This window comes from Staurois parvus, unplaced genomic scaffold (genome assembly GCF_062004578.1).
Source record: "Staurois parvus isolate SC_StPar_1 unplaced genomic scaffold, SC_StPar_1.0 ptg000618l, whole genome shotgun sequence".
NCBI classification, from domain to species: domain Eukaryota; kingdom Metazoa; phylum Chordata; class Amphibia; order Anura; family Ranidae; genus Staurois; species Staurois parvus.
In genome coordinates this window covers 4,306,611-4,328,070 of record NW_028318414.1, presented here as the reverse complement: position 1 = coordinate 4,328,070, position 21,460 = coordinate 4,306,611, and the positions used below count along the sequence as shown (strand labels likewise).

General features: G+C 40.6%; 1 protein-coding gene across 3 annotated transcripts in view; it reads right to left on the bottom strand.

The window, feature by feature from the left end:
• The window catches only part of XRCC4 (X-ray repair cross complementing 4), a 477,644-nt gene that overhangs the window by 68,810 nt on the left and 387,374 nt on the right, over positions 1-21,460 (bottom strand). The gene's annotated exons all lie outside the window — the stretch shown is intronic.

Below are 21,460 nucleotides of genomic sequence, written 5' to 3'. Positions count from 1 at the left end.
TCTGGCACTCAGTAACAATTCTGTCTGTCCCTGAGTATGAATTCTGTGGCCCTGAGTAACAATTCTGTGTCTGTGCGAGTAACAATTCTGTGTCTGTGCAAGTAACAATTTTGTGTCTGTGCGAGTAACAATTCTCTGGCACTCAGTAACAATTCTGTCTGTCCCTGAGTAACAATTCTCTGGCACTCAGTAACAATTCTGTCTGTCCCTGAGTAACAATTCTCTGGCACTCAGTAACAATTCTGTCTGTCCCTGAGTAACAATTCTCTGGCACTCAGTAACAATTCTGTCTGTCCCTGAGTAACAATTCTCTGGCACTCAGTAACAATTCTGTGTCTGTGCGAGTAACAATTCTGTGTCTGTGCAAGTAACAATTTTGTGTCTGTGCGAGTAACAATTCTCTGGCACTCAGTAACAATTCTGTCTGTCCCTGAGTAACAATTCTCTGGCACTCAGTAACAATTCTGTCTGTCCCTGAGTAACAATTCTCTGGCACTCAGTAACAATTCTGTCTGTCCCTGAGTAACAATTCTGTCTGTCCCTGAGAATGAATTCTGTGGCCCTGAGTAAGAATTCTCTGGCACTCAGTAACAATTCTGTCTGTCCCTGAGTAACAATTCTCTGGCACTCAGTAACAATTCTGTCTGTCCCTGAGTAAAAATTCTGTGGCCCTAATAACGTTTCTGTGGCCCTAAGTAACAATTCTCTGGCACTGAGTGAAAATTCTGTCTGTCCCTGAGTATGAATTCTGTGGCCCTAACTAGCGTTTCTTTGTCCCTAAATAACGATTCTGTGGCCCTCATTAACAAGTCTGTGTCCCTGAGTAATGGTTCTCTGTCCCTAAGTAACTTCTCTCTGTCCCCAATTCTCGTTTCTGTGGCCCTAACTCTGTCCCTGTCCCTAGTACAGAGCGGTCTGCCTCTGTTCAATGACTGCAGGCAAATGAAGATTTCCAAAATGGCCGCTATATATACCTCGACCATTACACAGTGCTGGCTGGCTGGCTGCTGATTGGCTGATGCGATCACATGTCGTTGAGGAATGCATTATGGGGCAGCGCGCCTTGTCTGCGCGCCTTCCCCGACATCCCCGCTCCGTCGCCGCACATGTCAGCCGCCATTTTCGGAAAAATTTCGATTCGCGCGTCCGAATTAGGCTGTTTTTCGGATTCGGCACGAATCGAAATTTTTCCGATATTCGACTCGAATTCCACTTCGGATACTTCGATTCGCTCATCTCTACATGTCACACTAAAGACAAAAAACTTCTTACTTTCATCCGATGTTTGTTAGTAATGAAAACATGTAATTAAGTTAATTTTCATGATTGACCTGGTTCATGGGAACATTCTTCCATGAGATATTTACTGACTATATCTGAATTTAGTACTTGAAATTCAATTGAAAGGCCTTTATAGTCACACAAAAAAAATCAATGCATCAAGATTTTTATTTCTACTGGTAAATGAAACATACATTGTTTCAAAGAAAACTATGACTGACATGAGAATTTACAAAAAATGGACAAGAGGTATTGTAAATTAATGAATATTCTCTCAAATATAAAAATTAACACAAGGAAAAAAGTGTTTAGTCAAACTAAGCTGAATTTCTTTGTGCTAAAAATACAAATGACCGTATTTGCCGGCGTATAAGACGACTGGGCGTATAAGACGACCCCCCTACTTTTCCTGCTAAAATGTAGTGTTTGGGCTATACTCGCCGTATAAGACTACCCCTCTTCCAATGCACACCAGTGGGAGGAATAGTGCCCCATCATTGATGTCAGTGGGAGGAATAGTGCCCCATCATTGATGTCAGTGGGAGGAATAGTGCCCCATCATTGGTATCAGTGGAAGGAATAGTGCCCCATCATTGGTATCAGTGGGAGGAATAGTGCCCCATCATTGGTATCAGTGGGAGGAATAGTGTCCCATCATTGGTATCAGTGGGAGGAATAGTGCCCCATCATTGGTATCAGTGGGAGGAATAGTGCCCCATCATTGGTATCAGTGGGAGGAATAGTGCCCCATCATTGGTGTCAGTGGGAGGAATAGTGCCCCATCATTGGTATCAGTGGCAGGAATAGTGCCCCATCATTGGTATCAGTGGCAGGAATAGTGCCCCATCATTGGTGTCAGTGGGAGGAATAGTGCCCCATCATTGGTGTCAGTGGGAGGAATAGTGCCCCATCATTGGTGTCAGTGAGGGGTGGAATAGTGCCCCATCATTGGTGTCAGTGGGGGGTGGAATAGTGCCCCATCGTTGGTGTCAGTGGGGGGGGGAATAGTGCCCCATCGTTGGTGTCAGTGGGGGGGAGGAATAGTGCCCCATCATTGGTATCAGTGACACCAATGATGGGGCACTATTCCTCCCACTGAGACTTGCTGACCCTGTTCTCGTATGGTGCTGCTGCAGCCAGCATATGTGGTTGCAGCAGCACCTCTACACAGAACACTTACCTGCTGCTCCGGCACTCAATTTTCGCGGGGCCGCTCGGCTCCGCCCCCTCGCCGGTGATTGGCCGCCTGTGTGCCTTTCCTGAGCTACAGTTCTGGCGGCCAATCACCGGTGAGGAGGCGGAGCCGAGCAGCCGCACGAACATCCAGTGGCCGAACTGAAGGAGACGCTGCGCTTCCTGGACCGGATCGTCGTGGGACTGGATCCAGGTAAGAGACATCAGCCCCTGCAAACCCCTGTACTTAATGCCGCAGCCCCCCTAACATGTGTACCGGCGTATAAGATGACCCCCGACTTTTGAGAAGATTTTCAAGGGTCAAAAAGTCGTCTTATACGCCGGCAAATACGGTACTGAAAGATTTGCTTCTTTCATTGACATCATTGGATGATTAATGATCACATGCATTGCAAGTAAAGTGTATATAAATTCAAGAACAAACATGTATAATATACTGAATCTTACTAATTTGATGTGATGGCTACATTTGTTGTCTGATTTTTTTTCTCTTTATTTTACTTGGTGTTCCTGAAAATTATGCTCTTGCCATTCTATGATGACAATGTGCACTCACTATACTATTACCAAGAAAGAGCAGCATTGCCACCCTAGGTTGCCCCCCCCCCGACCTCCATAACCACTGCTTTAACACAGGCAGAGAACACAGGAAGTTATCAACTCGGGGTTTCCTGCAAAATTAACAGGTATTTTTTGTACTGATTGAACAAATAACAAAAGACTTTTAATAATGTATTAAAGAGGAGCTCCAGTCTCTTCCCAAACAATGAACATTACAAATACTGCTGACTTTTAATATAAGGACACTTTCCTGTCCAGGGATCCAGCGATGTTTTCACCCAAGCTGAGTTTTCAATCAGCTTTGGGTGCAGGTGCCAGCATCTTAGGTAAGAAAAAACAGCAATGAAGCCACCCTACTATGCATGCGCGAGGCACACTGCAGTTTGAGAATGGTCTCACAGTCTTCTGGGGCCTGTGATGTGTCCCAGAAAGCTTCGAAGGTAAGAAGGAGGGGATGAAGGTTGCTGTGGCGAATTGACCGGAAGTGGGAGTGGGTACCTGTCAAAACCAGGTACCCACTCTCCCACCAAGAAAGTGCCAAATGTGGCAGTGGAGGGGGGGGGGTGTGTGTAGACAAGTGGAACTTCCCCTTTTGGGTAAAGTTCCACTTTAAGCAGACCAATAGTGAGCGAATAATAGAATGTGATGTCTTGATTGCCTCACAGACATACATGTTCAAATCAAACTAATTTGTTTATGCCTATATGCTATGCAGATACACCCAGCTCCAGCCTTGTCAACCGGAACAATAGCAATTGCCTGAACAAATACATGAGCCTTTTCCCCTGTGAAAAAAATACTGCTGAAATCATCAGAATAAGCTGACATCAAATATCTTCAGGTAGATTTGGATCCAATCTGTTATCAACAAGTTTGCAATATGGCAAATGGAAAAACGTATGTGGATGTCAAAGGGGCAGAAAAACTTTTTGTTTATATGATAGTCATATTTGATCTTGTTTATGATTTTTGCATGATTAAGAGCACAACTTCCAGATTTATTACATTTATCTATACATGTGTGTTCATGCTTGAATGTTCTTTTACGGAAAAGTAAAAAAAAAAGCAGTCAACAAAATTGAACTGAATATAGAATGGACTATTGAATTCTAGTTGTAGAAGATATAAGACACGTGATATCACTACACATATCTTGTTTCTACACATTTCCTTAACATAATGTACATGGCAAAGTCTGCTGTTGAAATTAAAACAAAGAACATATCAAACTGCGATGTGTAATTGTTACTTGAGCTAGACCAGTGGTGGGCAACCTTTTTTTTCAACTGAGCCAAATCTCGCCAAAACCATGATTGAAATTTATTTTGAGAGCCACATTTTTAAAACTGAAAATACATCTCCCATATAGTAATTCATCCCCCATAGTAATTCATCCCCCATATAGTAATTCATCCCCCATAGTGTAATTCATCCCCCATAGTGTAATTCATCCCCCATAGTGTAATTCATCCCCCATAGTGTAATTCATCCCCCATAGTAATTCATCCCCCATAGTAATTCATCCCCCATAGTAATTCATCCCCCATAGTAATTCATCCCCCATATAGTAATTCATCCCCCATATAGTAATTCATCCTCCATATAGTAATTCATCCCCCATAGTAATTCATCCCCCATATAGTAATTCATCCCCCATAGCAATTCATCCCCCGTATAGTATTTCATCCCTCGTATAGTATTTCATCCCCCGTATAGTATTTCATCCCCCGTATAGTATTTCATCCCCCATATAGTATTTCATCCCTCATATAGTATTTCATCCCCCATATAGTAATTCATCCCTCATATAGTATTTCATCCCTCATATAGTAATTCATCCCTCATATAGTATTTCATCCCCCCATATAGTAATTCATCCCTATATAGTATTTCATCCCCCCATATAGTATTTCATCCCCCCATATAGTAATTCATCCCTCATATAGTATTTCATCCCCCCATATAGTATTTCATCCCCCCATATAGTATTTCATCCCCCCATATAGTATTTCATCCCCCCATATAGTATTTCATCCCTCATATAGTAATTCATCCCTCATATAGTAATTCATCCCTCATATAGTATTTCATCCCTCATATAGTATTTCATCCCCCATATAGTATTTCATCCCCCCATATAGTATTTCATCCCCTCATATAGTATTTCATCCCTCATATAGTATTTCATCCCCCCATATAGTATTTCATCCCTCATACAGTAATTCATCCCTCATATAGTAATTCATCCCCCATATAGTATTTCATCCCTCATATAGTATTTCATCCCCCATATAGTATTTCATCCCTCATATAGTAATTCATCCCCCCATATAGTATTTCATCCCCCCATATAGTATTTCATCCCTCATATAGTAATTCATCCCTGATATAGTAATTCATCCCTCATATAGTATTTCATCCCTCATATAGTATTTCATCCCCCCATATAGTATTTCATCCCCCCATATAGTATTTCATCCCTCATAAAGTAATTCATCCCTCATATAGTATTTCATCCCCCACAGTACTATTCCCCCCCCCCCCCTTCTAGTAAGCCAAGTCCCCCGTGTCAATTCACTTACCTTTTGCGTTCCTCTCGCTGTCTTCCCGCGCCGTTCGGGTCTTCAGGGCGGACTGTGAGAGGAGCCTAGCTCCCCTCCCCTCACGTTCGGCACGCTGCCCCGCCTACACACATCCTGACAGCCACATCCGCAGGCCGGATTAAAAGGTCCGCGCGGACTTTTGGGGCTGCCAACCGAGAGGAGGCAGGGGAGCGGCCGACCGAGAGGAGGGAGGGGAGCAGGCGCCCGGCACACAGAAGAGCCGCATTAGACTGGGTAAAGAGCCGCATGTGGCTCGCGAGCCGCGGCTTGCCGACCACTGAGCTAGACAATCTGAATGGGTTAATTTTCAAGCATTAAAACCTCAATGTGTATATTATTGCCATTTAGCATAAACATTTTCCACAGTATTATTTGTGCAACTTCTTTTGAAGCTACCTGCTCCCAAGATTTATTTGGGATTGGGAAAGCTAATATTTTATGGGTATCCTACATATCAGTTATCAACTTCTTAGTAAACTTAGTATTTTCTTCCTTCAAGATTATACTTGTTTCACTAATTAGTTTTACTGTTTTTGTTGAGTAAAAGAACCAATAAAGCAAAAGCACAAGTTGATGTTGGATGTGCCATTTAGTGTGTTTGCCAATGCATCAACATTCTCTTTTGATTAATTCATGTTCATCATAAGTCACTATAGAGTGCTTTATGTACTAAAGCAATTATTTTATGAGAAAACCTGCTCAATATATCATTACATATTACTTTGAAAGTGTCATAAGTTAAACAAAGTATTACATACTGTTATATAAGAAATGTTTGAAAAACAAGGGACACATTTACAGCATCCTTGGCAAAATGTGATGCAGGAACAATCTCCATGCTGCCTTTCACAATCAGAAAGGCTGGAGTAAGAAAAATATCAATAGTTAATGTGGAACTTTAATTTTAAAAGAATAATTGTGAACACACAGGTTTTTTAATGCAGAAGTTGAATTTCAGCATCTGGAGAGATAAATGAACTCTGGCCCAGCCAATCAAAAACAGAAGATCTGAACACAGAAGAAGACTGGCCCAAGGTGTCAGTGGTTGGAGAGGGAGCTCTAGGACACCACAGTACTAGAGTGGAATGGAGTACAGTTCCGATTTAAGTTGGTTTTCAAAACCAGCCTTGGAAATGTAAAGGTGGAAGTTTGAATGTGATTGGTGATGTAGGAAGTAGAAAAAGAGAGGAAGTTACATAGCACAGGCTTCAAGAAGTACAACTTCCACTTTTCTTGTGATGTCTGTGTGTATTGTGGATGCAGTGAAATAGTTGGATATACAAATTATTTTTTATTTTTAGATTTTTTTTATAATTGGTGGTAACTAAAGAAAACAAATAATTTGTAATTTTTTTTTTAACTGTACATTGTTTAGTCCTGTACCATACTAGAATGCACTAAAGAAAATCTATCAAGCAGCAATAAAATCTGAGCAGTGGATGTTGAAAATTCTTTTCTGTCATTGTTGGCTGTAGCTCCACCCCTCCTATAGCCTAAAAATGTTGATGCCAGAACTGATCCCCATCCCCTCTACATTCTGTAGTTTCTGTCCCCTCATTTTTCCTCTTTATTTTACAGAGTCCATATCTGCAGCCTACTATTCAGGACAAATCGAGAGTGGAAACTGTTACCTTGTGTTGTGAATGATGTCAGCTCAAGAATTGCCCTTTCATTCACAAAAACACAATCAGACAACAGCACAATCTAGGTACTACACAATTTCCAGCCTAATATATTGCACTCCTCTCAAGCTGCAATCATTCACAACACAAGCTGAGAGTTTCCACTTTCTATGTGCCCTGAATAGCAGGCTCCAGACTCAGTGTATACGAAAGATGAGAGAAATGGAGTCAGCACTGCAATGTTCTGTCTAACAGTTTAGGACAAGTGGGGCAGGGGCCCTTCATTTGTCTAACATGGTAGCTAGCATTGTTTTAAACACTTGATTAACAATGAGCAATATTTTGTCCTGGTTCAAACATTATTTTGCATAGGAGCCCAAGATGTTTTTGTGACCATGGAGCTAACAATTGGGTTCCAAACTTTGTTAAACTTTGATAACATTACAGAATGACTGATTGCTCTGGAAGAATATTTCAGAAACATTGCGAAAAATTCGTAAACCGAAATGCGGTTTCCCATAGGAATGTATTGAAAACCAATTCATCCTTTCCAGAGGTCAGAAAAAAGTTAAAAAAAAAAAAAAAGTCTTATCTGTTCGAAACTCTTTATACACTTTAAAGGCATAAATACTGTACAGGGACATGATTAAAATAAATTAGTAAATGCATTGAAAACCAATTAATCCATTCGTATTGTGAAAAAAATTTGTAAACCGAGGCATTATTTTTAATGGATTTTCATTTGTAAACCAAAAATTACGTTAACCTAGGCGTTCGTAAACCGAGGTATGCCTGTAACTGTATTTCAAATACATATTTAGATATTACCTGGAGTAACTTTAGTTCCAAATACCATTGAAGTCTATGTTTAATCACTATGTGATGAAAATAGTGTTCCTAACATTAAAATGCAATTATCTGCAGACAATTAATTCAAATTTATAAATAACCATAAATAATTACCTTTATTTGGCTTTGGAGGGCCAATTCCTTTTTTTGTATGTGATTCTGCATACTTTGAAAATATATCTATAGATGTTATTGTAGTTTCAGTAATATAAATGTTACTATCACTGGCAATATTCCAGCACTAAAACAGGCATCTGAAAAAAATATAAGCCACAAAATAATGTGGCTGCAAAATTTAAGGCTACTAATGATAAACTGGCAAGTGATTCAACCCATTCTACAAGGCTGCTGCAAGTTACCAAAATGATAAAGCCACTATGTGAATGCCGGATACAAAGAGGAAATTGTCTCTTGTTTAAGAACTTCAATTGCACTTAAGCTAAGACAAATAAAGCATTACTGTGTATCCTTTATACTCTCACTGTCTGACCCATTAATACAGCACTGCTGTTTATCTTTTTATTCTTATGCATGTTCACAAAGCCTTTGCATTTGTTTGAAGAGGATTCCAGCTAACAACTCTAGCTTTATAACAAAACACTGTTTTATACCACAGATGTGGTATACAAAATGAGGGAAAGAAGGAGCACCTCTGTCTGACATATTCTATGCTTCAAGTCCTGTATGTACTCCATTATACCTTGACAGGGCCTCCATGTTTGAGAGAAGGTAAACATATGAGCCATTACCATTTCCTTAACCATTTCATCCTGTTAGCTCCTACATCAATTGCAGATTTCACCTTTGTACTTCAGGCTGAGCCATGAATAAAAGGATTACATGGCTTTCAGAAAATGACCTGATTAGTAAACTGCGGACTACTTTCATGTAGTGTGTAGGACGTATTGATGCTGCCATGTGGGGTGAAAGTCCAGCTGATCAGCACAGAAGGCTGATCTTGTGTTCCAGAAAATTACTGTGCAATCAACATTGACCTGCTCTTCCCCTGCTAAACATAAAAGTCAAGTAAATGGTACATGGGAGGAGTTATTTACTAAGACAACATCAACAGAATGGAACTAGTCTGTGGTTTTGAACACATACATTTATTACTCAGACCACCAACTGCACGAATATTTTAGTGGACCACATGTGTTCATTCTTATTTTTCTCACACTTTCAATTGTTATATATTAATGACTTTTACAGCTATAGGAAATTTTGAACAGTAACAGTAATTCTCTCGTATAGCAAACAGGACAGATGGGTCAGATGGGATGTGATTGCTTTACTGATCTAAAGCTTTATAACTGACAGGCACATTGGACCTTACTCACCAATGTCAGAGAAACAATCAATTATAGTCTTTTGTTTAACACTTTGTCCTCAGTCCCGACCTTGAAAAATGGCAATGTTATAAATTCCTATGGACTGTTTGGAAAAAGTTGTATTTATCATAATCTAAAAAAGACCTAAGCTGGCCATATAAAGAATGAATTTAGGCTGGTTCCTGATAAACCAGCCAACATGCACTCTGTAGTTGGCCCTGTCAGCATCCTCCTGCCTGATACCTTTCAATTGAAAAGGAGCCAGTTGGAAACTTGCTGGCTGAACAGCACCATGCTATTCAGCTTGGATGGAGGAATCTGTAAGATTTTTTTTTGTTCATCTCACAGTGTATGGCTAGGTATAGAAACAATTTTCTTTAAATGTAGGTGTAGCACACCCTTGGGTGGAACTTAGCTAGATATATAGGTTTAGCTCTCACCTGAATCTGGTGACACCTCCGATTATACCCAGAACACTCCGACACTCTGAAAATATTTTATATGGGTTTTATTGAAGAAACAAACCCTGAAAAAGAACTAGCTGATTTAACAAAGGTAATGTACATAAAACACAGATACCACTTTGCATAACACAGTTAGTAAGAAGTCACAATTCACTCGCCAAAGGCTCCAAAACTGACTAGTATCACACTGACTAGAGTGACATTGACACATGAAACAATAACTGTTAATGAGATTTAGCAGCTTATTGACATTTGCTATAGCAGTACTATCTAGAGCAGAAATGTCCTACCTAACCACTGGCCAGTGGGATGAAACTTAAAGTCTCTCAACGTTGGGGCCCTTTAATCAATGGAAGTGCGCTCACTCTCTGCATGGGAGAGTATTTGTAATCCAGGGGTAGCAGGATAGCACAGTCTCCTTTAAGCAGAATCTTCCAGTGAACATTGCAATAGAAGAAAAACAACACTTCAGCCAATCTTTACCATACAGGTGAAATCCTGATATACTGATACTTGCTCAGTATATTCACAGCAGCAAGCTTCTGTATGGACTAGTGTGATACTAGTCAGTTTTGGAGCCTTTGGCGAGTGAATTGTGACTTCAAACTAACTGTGTTATGCAAAGTGCTATCTGTGTGGCCTAGCCAGTCTCCCGATCTCAACCCCATAGAAAACCTTTGGAGGGAGTTGAAAGTCCGTGTTGCCCAGCGACAGCCCCAAAACATCACTGCTCTAGAGGAGATCTGCATGGAGGAATGGGCCAACATACCAGCAACAGTGTGTGCCAACCTTGTGAAGACTTACAGGAAACGTTTGACCTCTGTCATTGCCAACAAAGGATATATAACAAAGTATTGAGATGAACTTTTGATATTGACCAAATACTTATTTTCCACCATAATTTGCAAATAAATTCTTTCCAAATCAGCCAATGTGATTGTCTGGATTTTTTTTCTCATTTTTTGTCTCTCATAGTTGAGGTCTACCTATGATGCCAATTACAGGCCTCTCTCATCTTTTTAAGTGGGAGAACTTGCACAATTGGTGGCTGACTAAATACTTTTTTGCCCCACTGTAGGTATGACTCTGGTTGGTTGTTATAGGTAAAACTAAGTTACGATCATTACTTTTTTAGTAAAGTGAACCAGGACATTAGGGTAAAATTTTTGAAAAACAAACTAGAAACCCCTTTAAAGCCTTAATCCAGCCTCATTTTCTTATACTTTTTTATTTTCATTTTACATGTGTGAAAGAGCTGAAATTGAATTTATGTTTTTATTTCTGTCTGCAAACCCATTGGGGAAATTCTTCCTCTCTTCCTGTGACACCCATACACAAAATGGGGGTTAGGCAGGGTAGAGGTGGGTGGGATGCCACAGCTGGAACCTGGTAAAGATGTAATCTAAAGTCTACACCTCTATGTAATTTTCTAATTTTCTTTTAAAAGCATGCTTACATTTTAAACTGAAATACACATACTTGTGGCACAGGCACCAATGTTTTAGCTGACGCAGTGTAGATTCTGATGACAGATGGTCACCATATTGGGAACAGGCAATAGTGCTGTTGAAACCTAGGTATTTCCCAGTTTGATATGTCAAAATTCCAGCAGCATACAATTACAAAAGACAGGTTCCTTATATTGGCTCCTCCAGTATCACATAAATGTTTAATACAAAGGTGAAAAAGCACTCTCATAATATTAGTGCACATTAGCACTATAAATAACAGCATGCTCTGGTTTCTGCTTTACGCCCACATTCACGTTGAGGATCAGCTCACTACACAGCACTCCAGGGGTGGACTGACAACTCATGGGGCCCCCGGGCAATAGGGGATCATGGGGCACCTGTGTCCTTGCCCAAACTGAAAAAAGCCTATGAAAAAGGTACCAGGGGCATCTCATGGGGCCCCCTACTGACCCCGGGCCCTTGGGCAGTGCCCGAGTTTCCAAATGGTCAGTCCTCCCCTGCAGCACTCCTTTTCTGCTTCAGCCGTCCAGGTTCAGCTGCACTGAATATGATAGGACGGGGACCTGCCCCCTCATCCTCCATTGAGAAAAGTTCCTTTAAAGATTACACTACCTGCAACACAAATTATGAACGTGAGAAGGGTCTGATCATTCATAGGATTCTCTCTCCCATTCACAGATTGTGTTACAGACAGTGTAATCAGTGAAAGAACTTGTCTTAGTGGAGAAGAGGGCAGAAGGGTACATGTCCTTGTCAGATCATCTGTTGTGCAGCTGAGCTTGGAGAACAAAAGATGTAAACACCCACAAAGCTGGAAGTTCAGAAGCAGGAGGAGGACAGAGCAGCTCTGCAATGAAGGTTTCTACAGAATCCAGATGCCTGCACACTGTCATTACATTAATTGTAGAGAAAAAAAATGTTTTTTCAACTGCGCTTCAGCTTTAATGGAAAAAACAAAATCTTCCCTCTTTTAAAATCTTCAGACTCTGCAGCACAGAATGATTAAGGTAGAGAGGACAAATTAACTTTTCTGTCCATCACTAACATCATTCAGCAGCTATACCAAAAAGTAATACTTGAAAAGCAGGCCAACGATCAGGAACTTTGCATAAGCCATAGCTACATAAGACTGACCATGATCCATAGCTGAACTTGTTGTAAATATCTGTTACTGGAAATGAACTGACAACATTCAGCAGAAATACTGTCTCCTACATTTTTGACTGAAAGGGCAAACAGATTTCACAAATTTGTATTTTACTAGATACACAAACCTTTTACATTTGCAAGATGATAAATGCCATAAACAAGTAAATATCTGTAAAATATGACAAGAAATCCAGAAGTTTCATAGATTTATAACAATCATGGAGGCTGTGTTTTTAAATCCTCAATTGCTCGGCTCCTATTGTAAATTTTATTTTTCTTAAGGGTTTCCCACAAAATTCAAGTACTCAGTAACGTTGCTCCATTTTACACCAATTCTGACCAACAAGCAACAAATAACAGTAATCTTTAAGAATATGAGGCCAATCTGAGGATCACAAACAGCAATAATGCAAAAAAGGTGTTAATAATTCAGTGGCTACATGTCCATGAAGGAAATGGGCTCATTATGTACATTTACTATTCCTTCCAGCATATGAAAGAATTCTTTGCATTAAAGTGAGACTGCTAGGACAGAAATATGAAATCTGCCAATGTGAATTTGCTATTTTATTGTGCAACCTCTGTTATTGTCAACCTTATCCTTGGTTCACACTAGGATAGGAACAACAGCCCTGCATCATTGCCTGCATCCTATAAAATAAGTCCGCAATGGTAACTTCCATATTTTTCTACTGATAGATTCCTTTTAAGACATGCTCTCTTCACTCCATAGGAAAAAAAAGAAGAAATCGCTCATTTTATTTACTTTTAGAGTAAAGTATCTAGAATCAAGTCAAGAGGTCTTAGTGTTTTCAGCAGCAGAACCATTGTAAAGAGGGCCATCTGTCTTTAAAAGTGATGGCAGATAGGTCTGTTTTGCGAGCCTTAAGAATAAACTACCTCAATGAGACTTACAGATAAATATTTCTTGTTGACCATGTTATAAGACACTATTCAGCTATATGAGACCCTGCATTTCTCAGTAATTCCATATTAGCTGTATGAAATCACCCAGTCATCAGGGAGAAACTATTTATTCTCGTAGAAAGCCTCCACACAAGACTGCTTTGGAAGAGAAGTCATACCTCAACATCAGTGACACCTTCAAATGAGAAACTACCACTGTTCTGCTGACTGTGGACAAGGCTGCTGGATGAAATGTAGAAACGGAATGCAATACTTCCCTTTTCTAATGCTGCATCTTCATTATCTTACCTTGCACATACTTCAATATGTCAAGAAACAGATTTCCTAAAAATGTCAATATTCCCGCATGGCTGTTGGAAACAATGAGTCTTGCTTAGCTTAATGTCTGTACTACAGTTATTTATCTAAGAAAATCTGTGTAGAGACAATATTAGATACTTTTACATATCACTTGTATAAAGGTGTGCTGGGAACAACACATATCCTGTGCCTGAATGTATTTTTATTTCTATAGCAGTGAAACTATAGCAGTATAGACCCAGCCGCAGGGGCTCTGTGCCCCCTACACTGTACCATAAGACTCATATACACCATCCATTAACACTACCACCCCCTTTCCAGTAACAGATATTTACAACACGTTTAGGTTGCAGCTCCTCAACTGCAGCCTAAGTGTCTTTAAAGTGGAACTATAGGCAAAACCTAAAAAAAAAATATTGGATAGAGTAAGGGAAGTTTATAACCCTTGCAAGGTTTATTTTTGCCATCTCTGTCCCATTGGGGAGATTTACCTTCACTTCCTGTCCCATAGCCAAAACAGGAAGTGATAGGAAATTCATACAAATAAAGGGAATCCCTTGGCCTGCTTCCCTCTCCTCAGGTCACCAGAACTAGTGACCCCATTGGAAGATTTCCCCTCTTTTCTGAGGACAACCCAAAATTTGGGATTTTCTTTTTCTTTAATTTTCAATGATAATAGAAATCAGGACAAATAGAGAGCATGAATCTCCCTAACTGATGCACAGACTGCAAAAAAACTGATCCCTCTCCACTCTAGCCATAACAAAAAAAAGCTTGGCATTTAGTTATGCTTTAAATAAAAAGGGCTATGTGTATTTCCGTGGTTATGACTCTTGCAGCAGCGTATGATCCACGATCAATGTCTTTTTTGGGGAGAAGAAGTAGAGAAATCAGGTTCTATATTGCTAGGTTTTCCAACTTGTTGAAAAAAAAAGTAATTAAACTGACTTTTCCTTTTGCCATTGTTTCCAGAAACCACTGCAAAATATTAAATAATCAATTGAAAAACAGCTCTCTGGTGCATAATCAGTGGACAAAAATTAAAGCCCTAGTCTTTCCAGACACCTGCTTTTCTCTTACTGGGTGCTACAGAATTGCCTCTAAATCAGCCTGAAGAAGGCTAATCCAGGTGTCACCTAAACTCACTATTACAGTCACTGCTCTATTACTATGTCAACAGCAGGGGGAGTGGTTAGAATTAGAGATTACGTTTTAGCTCTTGACTCTCAACAAAAGGTCAACAGTTGCATATTATTAGCAGCACTCTGCTTAGTCTGGTTATAGTGTACCTTACGAAGGAAATTGAATGTGGTTGAAGCAGCTTTTGTATTATGCATTTATCAATGTTTCATACTTGGAGAATGCAAAGGTTTACATCAAAACGTATCTTTAGGATTTTTTTAAGTGGTTGTAAAGGCTGAAGGTTTTTTACCTACACAGCCCCCCCCCCCAATACTCACCTAAGCCCCTTCTCAATCCAGCGATGTGCATGGGAACCTTGGCTGTCCTGAGCCTCTCTCTTCTCATTGGCTGTCAATCACAGCCAGTGAGCCAATGAGGAGAGAGCGAGGGGCAGGGCCGAGCTTCGGCTCTATGTGTCTTATGGACGCACACAGTGGGGCTCAGGAATGAGCACACACTAGTGCTCCCAAGCGGCTTGCTATTGGGGGCACTAGTCAAGAGGAAGGAACCGGGAGCACTGGCAGAGGTTTCGAGAAGAAGAGAATAACAAACATGCCATACTTACCAGCTATGTGTAATAAATTTGCACAGAGCAGCCCTGCTCTGTACAAATCCATTACACAGAGCAGGTACTGTAAGCATGACATGTTTGTTATTTGACAAAAAAAAACAAAACAAAAAAAAACCTGAAGCTTTAATATCACTTTAATCTTAGATTTAGTGTGGGTAAAAATTAGAACATTTGTCAAGCTTATATAGTTCTCTGTGTCCCCCATTGGGAAGAGACACCCATCTATTTGTACCACTGATCCTCTAGGTTCCCGTTGTCTCTGGAGAAGTGAAAGAATTTTCTCCGATGGTACACAGACCAAAAAAAAATATATGGGTTTTAACCCTTCCCAAAATTATTTTAAAAAGTGTTGGCTGTACATAAACTTTAAGAGCACTTCAAAAGCAAACACAGTTCATTAGTTTCAAGTCCTTTATAATGGTTTTGGCTGGACATCACAGTTTAGATTGGTTCCAATTCCTGTGAATATGGATTTGTAAGGGTCTAAGGTTTGTACAGACAACATGAGAGTTCAGTAACACAAAGCAGGCGATAACTCCCGAACACGATTGTGCTGAATGCCAAAATTCTATTTGTATCTGACAAAGTTGACAAAATGTAGTATGTTAGGAAAATAGCCTTTATAGGGACGGATGTGTTGGAGACATATTGGAGATGTGTCCCTATTCATGTGGTTTTACAAAGAAAAAGCTGTCTATAACTTCAAACACATATACTAGTAAGAAATTTAACATTGAAGGACATCTCTGCACATATACATCTAAAATGCATTTACCTTGCGTGGTTCAGTCACAATGGAGAAGGTCTCAGTATTGTTGAATTGTCCTTGCTCGTTCATTACATTTTAACAAAATAACTTAAATGCTATTCTCATTTTCAAGGCAAGTCAGACTTGTATACAGGTATTCAGCTGGATCAGAGAAAAAGGTTCACATGACAGAACCTCTGTATGAAGGACAAAACAGCAAGGTCACTAAAAGCAAAAATCTAGATGAGTTGGAAAGACTGTGAATTACATCTTCACTTGTGTAACCATGATTACTTGTTTGTATCTGGGTAAAACAGAAAGAAGGGATGACTCCATGGAACAGATGATTGTCTGGGCCTTCTACCAATTACTAACAACCTGATTCCCTGATAATCGCGGCAGTTGAACTGCTAGGATACACAACGCTCCAAGGATTTAAGATTATTAAATGTATTGCAAATTACCACCCTCTAGTATTTTCAGAATCTGTAGTTGTTTCCCAATTCCCAGTGTCATTTAACTGTTCCTAATTGGATAAATTAATAGTTATAAGGAATACTATATTTAAATTTAGAGAGCAAGTCAGAGCTTAAAGGTGCAGGCAGCTAGCAACAGGGTAAATATACAAACCGTTAGTGAAAATCAGGGCTTAAAATTTCAAGTCCTGAGCTACAAGCCAGGCCTTAAGAGTTACTCGCCACCAACAATACACACAAACAGAGACACCTGTACACACACACACACAGACATGTACTTACACACACAGAGACACATGTACACATACAGACACATGTATACACACACAGGCACATACAGATACGCATACACACAGATACATGCCATACACAAAAATACACACGCACAGACACATGTACACACACACACACACATGTACATCATTGGTGTCTGTGTGTGTGTGTGTGTGTGTGTGGGGGAAATAGTGCCCCACCATTGGTGTCAGTGGGGGGGGGGGGGAATAGTGCCCCATCATTGGTGTCAGTGGGTGGGAATAGTGATCCATCATTGCTGTCAGGGGGGGGGGGGAATAGTGCCCCATCATTGGTGTCAGTGGGGGGGGGGGGGTAAGGGGATAGTGTCCCATCATTGGTGTCAGTGGGGGAGGAATACTGCCCCATTGTTGGTGTCAGTGGGGGGAGGAATAGTGCCCCATCGTTGGTGCCAGTGGGGGGAGGAATAGTGCCCCATTGTTGGTATCAGTGGGGGGGAAATAGTGCCCCAACATTGGTGTTAGTGGGAGGAATAGTGCCCCATCATTGGTATCAGTGACACCAATGACGAGGCACTATTTCTCCCACTGACACCAATGATACTTACCTTGCTGACCCCTGCTCCAACCTGGGCTCGCTCCTTCCCTCTCCCATCCACAGCCAGCATACCTGGCTGCAGCAGCAGAACCATCTGCATGGCACAGACACTTACTGGTCAGCTGTCTTCCTTCTCCGGCCGCTCTCCTCTTCACTTGCGCCGGCTGCTCCCTTACTTCTTTGATCTTCGCACTGCTGCTCGGCTCCTCCTCTCCAAGCTCCGCCTCCTCGCCTGTGATTGGCCGCGTGTGTGCCTTTCCTGAGCTACAGTTCCGGCGGCCAATCATCGGCGAGGAGGCGGAGCTTGCAGAGGGAGGGACACGCTGCCATAGGCTGTTGAGTGATCCGAGAGGTGTGGCAAGATGACAGGGGCAGCATATCATCCCGCCCACACATCACGATCAAGGGAAATGAAGACACCGGACCCGCTGACAACCTCCCTACCCCTCCTCCAGCAGCACCTCGTGGACCGGATCAACGTGGGACTGGGACACGGAGTCGCGGACCCAGGTAAGACACAGCAGCCCACCCCTGAACTAAGTGTCCCTTCCGTGGGAAAGAGGAGGGGGCAGCGTTGCTGCTGCGCCGCCCCCCTGAAAAGCGCAGCCCTAGGCAAACGCCTTGTTTGCCTCGCGGCAAAAACGCCCCTGAGGGACACACTCACCCCCACCATAATTTCCACTCGCTGTTGGTGTGAAGGCGAGTGGAAATTTCAAGGCCTGGTGTAAATCATAAAACAAATGGTGCAGCGCCTCATGCAAACAATCATATACAAACAAAAGATTCTGACAAAAATCAGAAGGGGCGGTGGAAGTTCAGCTTTTTGGGATGGCAGCCATACCAGTGAGTTTGGCTGATTCTTTGTTTGTCAATGTTGGATTAATTTCTGTGCATTTTTGTAAAACATCTGACTTTTAGAATCTTTTATTTAATAAATACTACACTATATTTTATATCTTTGGGGCTCCGTGTGAGCTGTTTTTATACAGCATCCTGCCCAGATGGTTACCCCTTGGTGGTGAGGAGTGAAAACTGTTGGTGATTGCCACAGACAGATTGGAGCTGATTTATATTACATGCTGTCTCTGCTGTGTTTACCTGCAGCTTATTATCTGGTGAGTTCATGTTGGTGGAGGAGTAGTGGAACCAACGGTTATATCTGCATGTGGTACATCCACTTTACTATGGTGGAAGACATCAAAGTATTATTAAGGCTCAGATCATGGACTGGAATTTTGATTGCTTTATTGGTTTATGTTTTTTTGTGTGCACACAGACAAGCTATAATCATTGTTTAAGAAATGTTTTTCATATATAATCTTTTGTTTGTATGATTGTTTGGATAGATTGGTGCATGAGGAGCTGCACCATTTGTTTTATGATATATTTAAATGTACTTTTATGTGTCTTACCTTGAGGAAAGGAATATCAGTTTATTCTAAGAACCTTGTTAATAAGTAAAGTACTGCTTTTTTTAAAATCTGTAGTCAATATTTATTCACTTTTTTGTTGCAAATCATTTTTCAAAGAGTTACGATGATACATAGGATATTACAATAAATATCTCACTACAAGTTATTTTTTTCAGGATATACAGGAGTACAGAAGGGAGAGAGAGTATGAAAGTCAACCCCAGGCTCCTGGAGCTTTTTTAGTTAGGTATTTTTTTACCTAAAAAGCAAGGTGGTTGGTCACTGTCTTTACATCCAAGTCACTGTTTTTTTGCATTCAACTAAGTAGAGTGGGATATCTTTGACCAGCAATTCTGTGTCCTATGGAGGAGCTTGTAGCAAAGGGGGAGGTTAGTAGAGGGTGTGCAAGAAAAAAACCTTAAGCGCTAAGGGGGTGTGGTAAGACAAGGGTACAAGAGAAGGGCAAGGGGTTTTGTGCTTGGATGATGGATAGCTTAGGGGGGTAGTAAGTTGGGCTCTGTGGAAGGGGAGGGGCCATGAAGCCACCCCATTATGGATTTTTGGTATGGCACTAGTGTGGTTAATATTCCTCCACCTATCCTCTATTAGCTTGATTGTGTAAAGGATCTGTAATTGGGTGCATTAGATTGCAGAATGTCTCCATTGATGTGGCAGTAAAGACTTTGCAGTTAGTTATGTATGAGTGTTTATAGTGTGTCATGATCATGTTTGTATGATGGAGAAGAAAAGAAGCAGGTTGGGAAAGAAAGGATAACGTCAGTGATCTCTGTAATAAAATGAACTGACAACCAGATCAACTGAATCAAGGCAATGCCACCATATATGTAAAAGGGAGGCCATTTTGTTATTGCATTGCCAGTGTATGTCAGGTAATGCAGACAAAATGTGGTGCAAAACCACATTGTAGGGGTATAGTTGGGAATGTAGGGAGCCTCAACTCTCTCTATATATGTTTACACCACATTTTGGTTGACAGATTTTACGCCATACCATAGAATTTCTTAACGCTTATTGGCATATATAATTTTTTTTGAAGCTATATTCAATTGAATATAGTAGAAATCTTGCCCGACCCAACAATCCTTCTCAACTCTATTGAACATCTTGAGGTTTTAATGGATCTATTCTCTCCATGCGAGTTTCAGTCATTGGTCATACTGATTTGCTGTTTTTATGATCAACATTCTCATCTATATTAGGTATGATAACTGTTATAAACCTAAGAAATGGATTTATTAAATTAACATCTGAATTATTGGTGTTGATATTCTGTTTAACATTCCATTTCTGTTACTTCATAAATTCCTGATGAAGTGGGCTTTGATCCATGAAACGTGTTGAAGGAATTAAGTAATTATTACTGTAATCCAATACATCAAGTTAAAACTCTTATCTGATGTTCTGTATGAGATAGCAGCTATATATGCTGTATATGATGATACATTTTTGATGTGTTTTAATATAAATGTTTTAAAGTTTGCACCAATAAAATTGGATATTTTTTATACATGGAATTGTGGTTCTGTTAACGTCCTATAGTTTCTTCTTTGTTAGGGTTGGTTTGTTTGAGTGGTGCAAAACCACCGGAATCTGGTAGCAAGCGTGTAGTTAATCTCCTGGGTGTTAATATTGATAGGTCTTTTGAAAGACAGCAGATTTTTTCACTCCCATTCCTCTTCTTTGAAAGACAGATAAGGTTTGTGACCATTTTCACGAGGATGAGATGTCTGTCAGAGAGTTTTTGGAATTGATAGAGATATACCATCGATATGAGATGTGACAATAGCGTGGAGGGGATTGAAAGTAACTTAAAAAGGGTAAGTGCACACGTGTGTTATGATCTGGTATGGGGGTCATTCAAAAAGTGAGAGCTGGAAGTAGGACAGGTTGGCAAACGGTTGCCTGCTCTTGGCATTCAATATGTACCATTCACGAAACATGCCTTTGTTAAATAATATTCAGGCTCTCAGATTTCAGTCAGGGTGTCAGTGAGAAAGAAAGGTCTTGGCCTGACTTGGAGGAAATTCCAAGTTGTCTCATACAGGGGTTAAAGTGCCTGTCAAATGGGAAACTGCAAACTTCTTGCATGCAGAGGAGAACACTGTCAGATTAGCTCCCATGGTGGGTGTGAAACCGCAGAAGAGGGCAGGTATTGTTTCTTTATCCAGGGGGCAAGGGTTCATGGAACTGTTACAAATAGTTCTGAGTATCCAGTCTTTGTAATGGTGAATGTTCTAAACTATGATTCTTGTCATCGTATGCCCAGAAATAACCTTTGGTGACAATAATGCTTTTTTTTTTTTTTTTTTTAACAGAATTCAATAGTAGTACACAGTCTGCAGCTGACCATGTATATCTGTCTGCAGAATTATTCAATTATTCCTCCCCTTTCCACCAGGCATAGACTGTTGACTTGAATGTGCTCCAACTCCTCTCATTCACTTCCCCTCA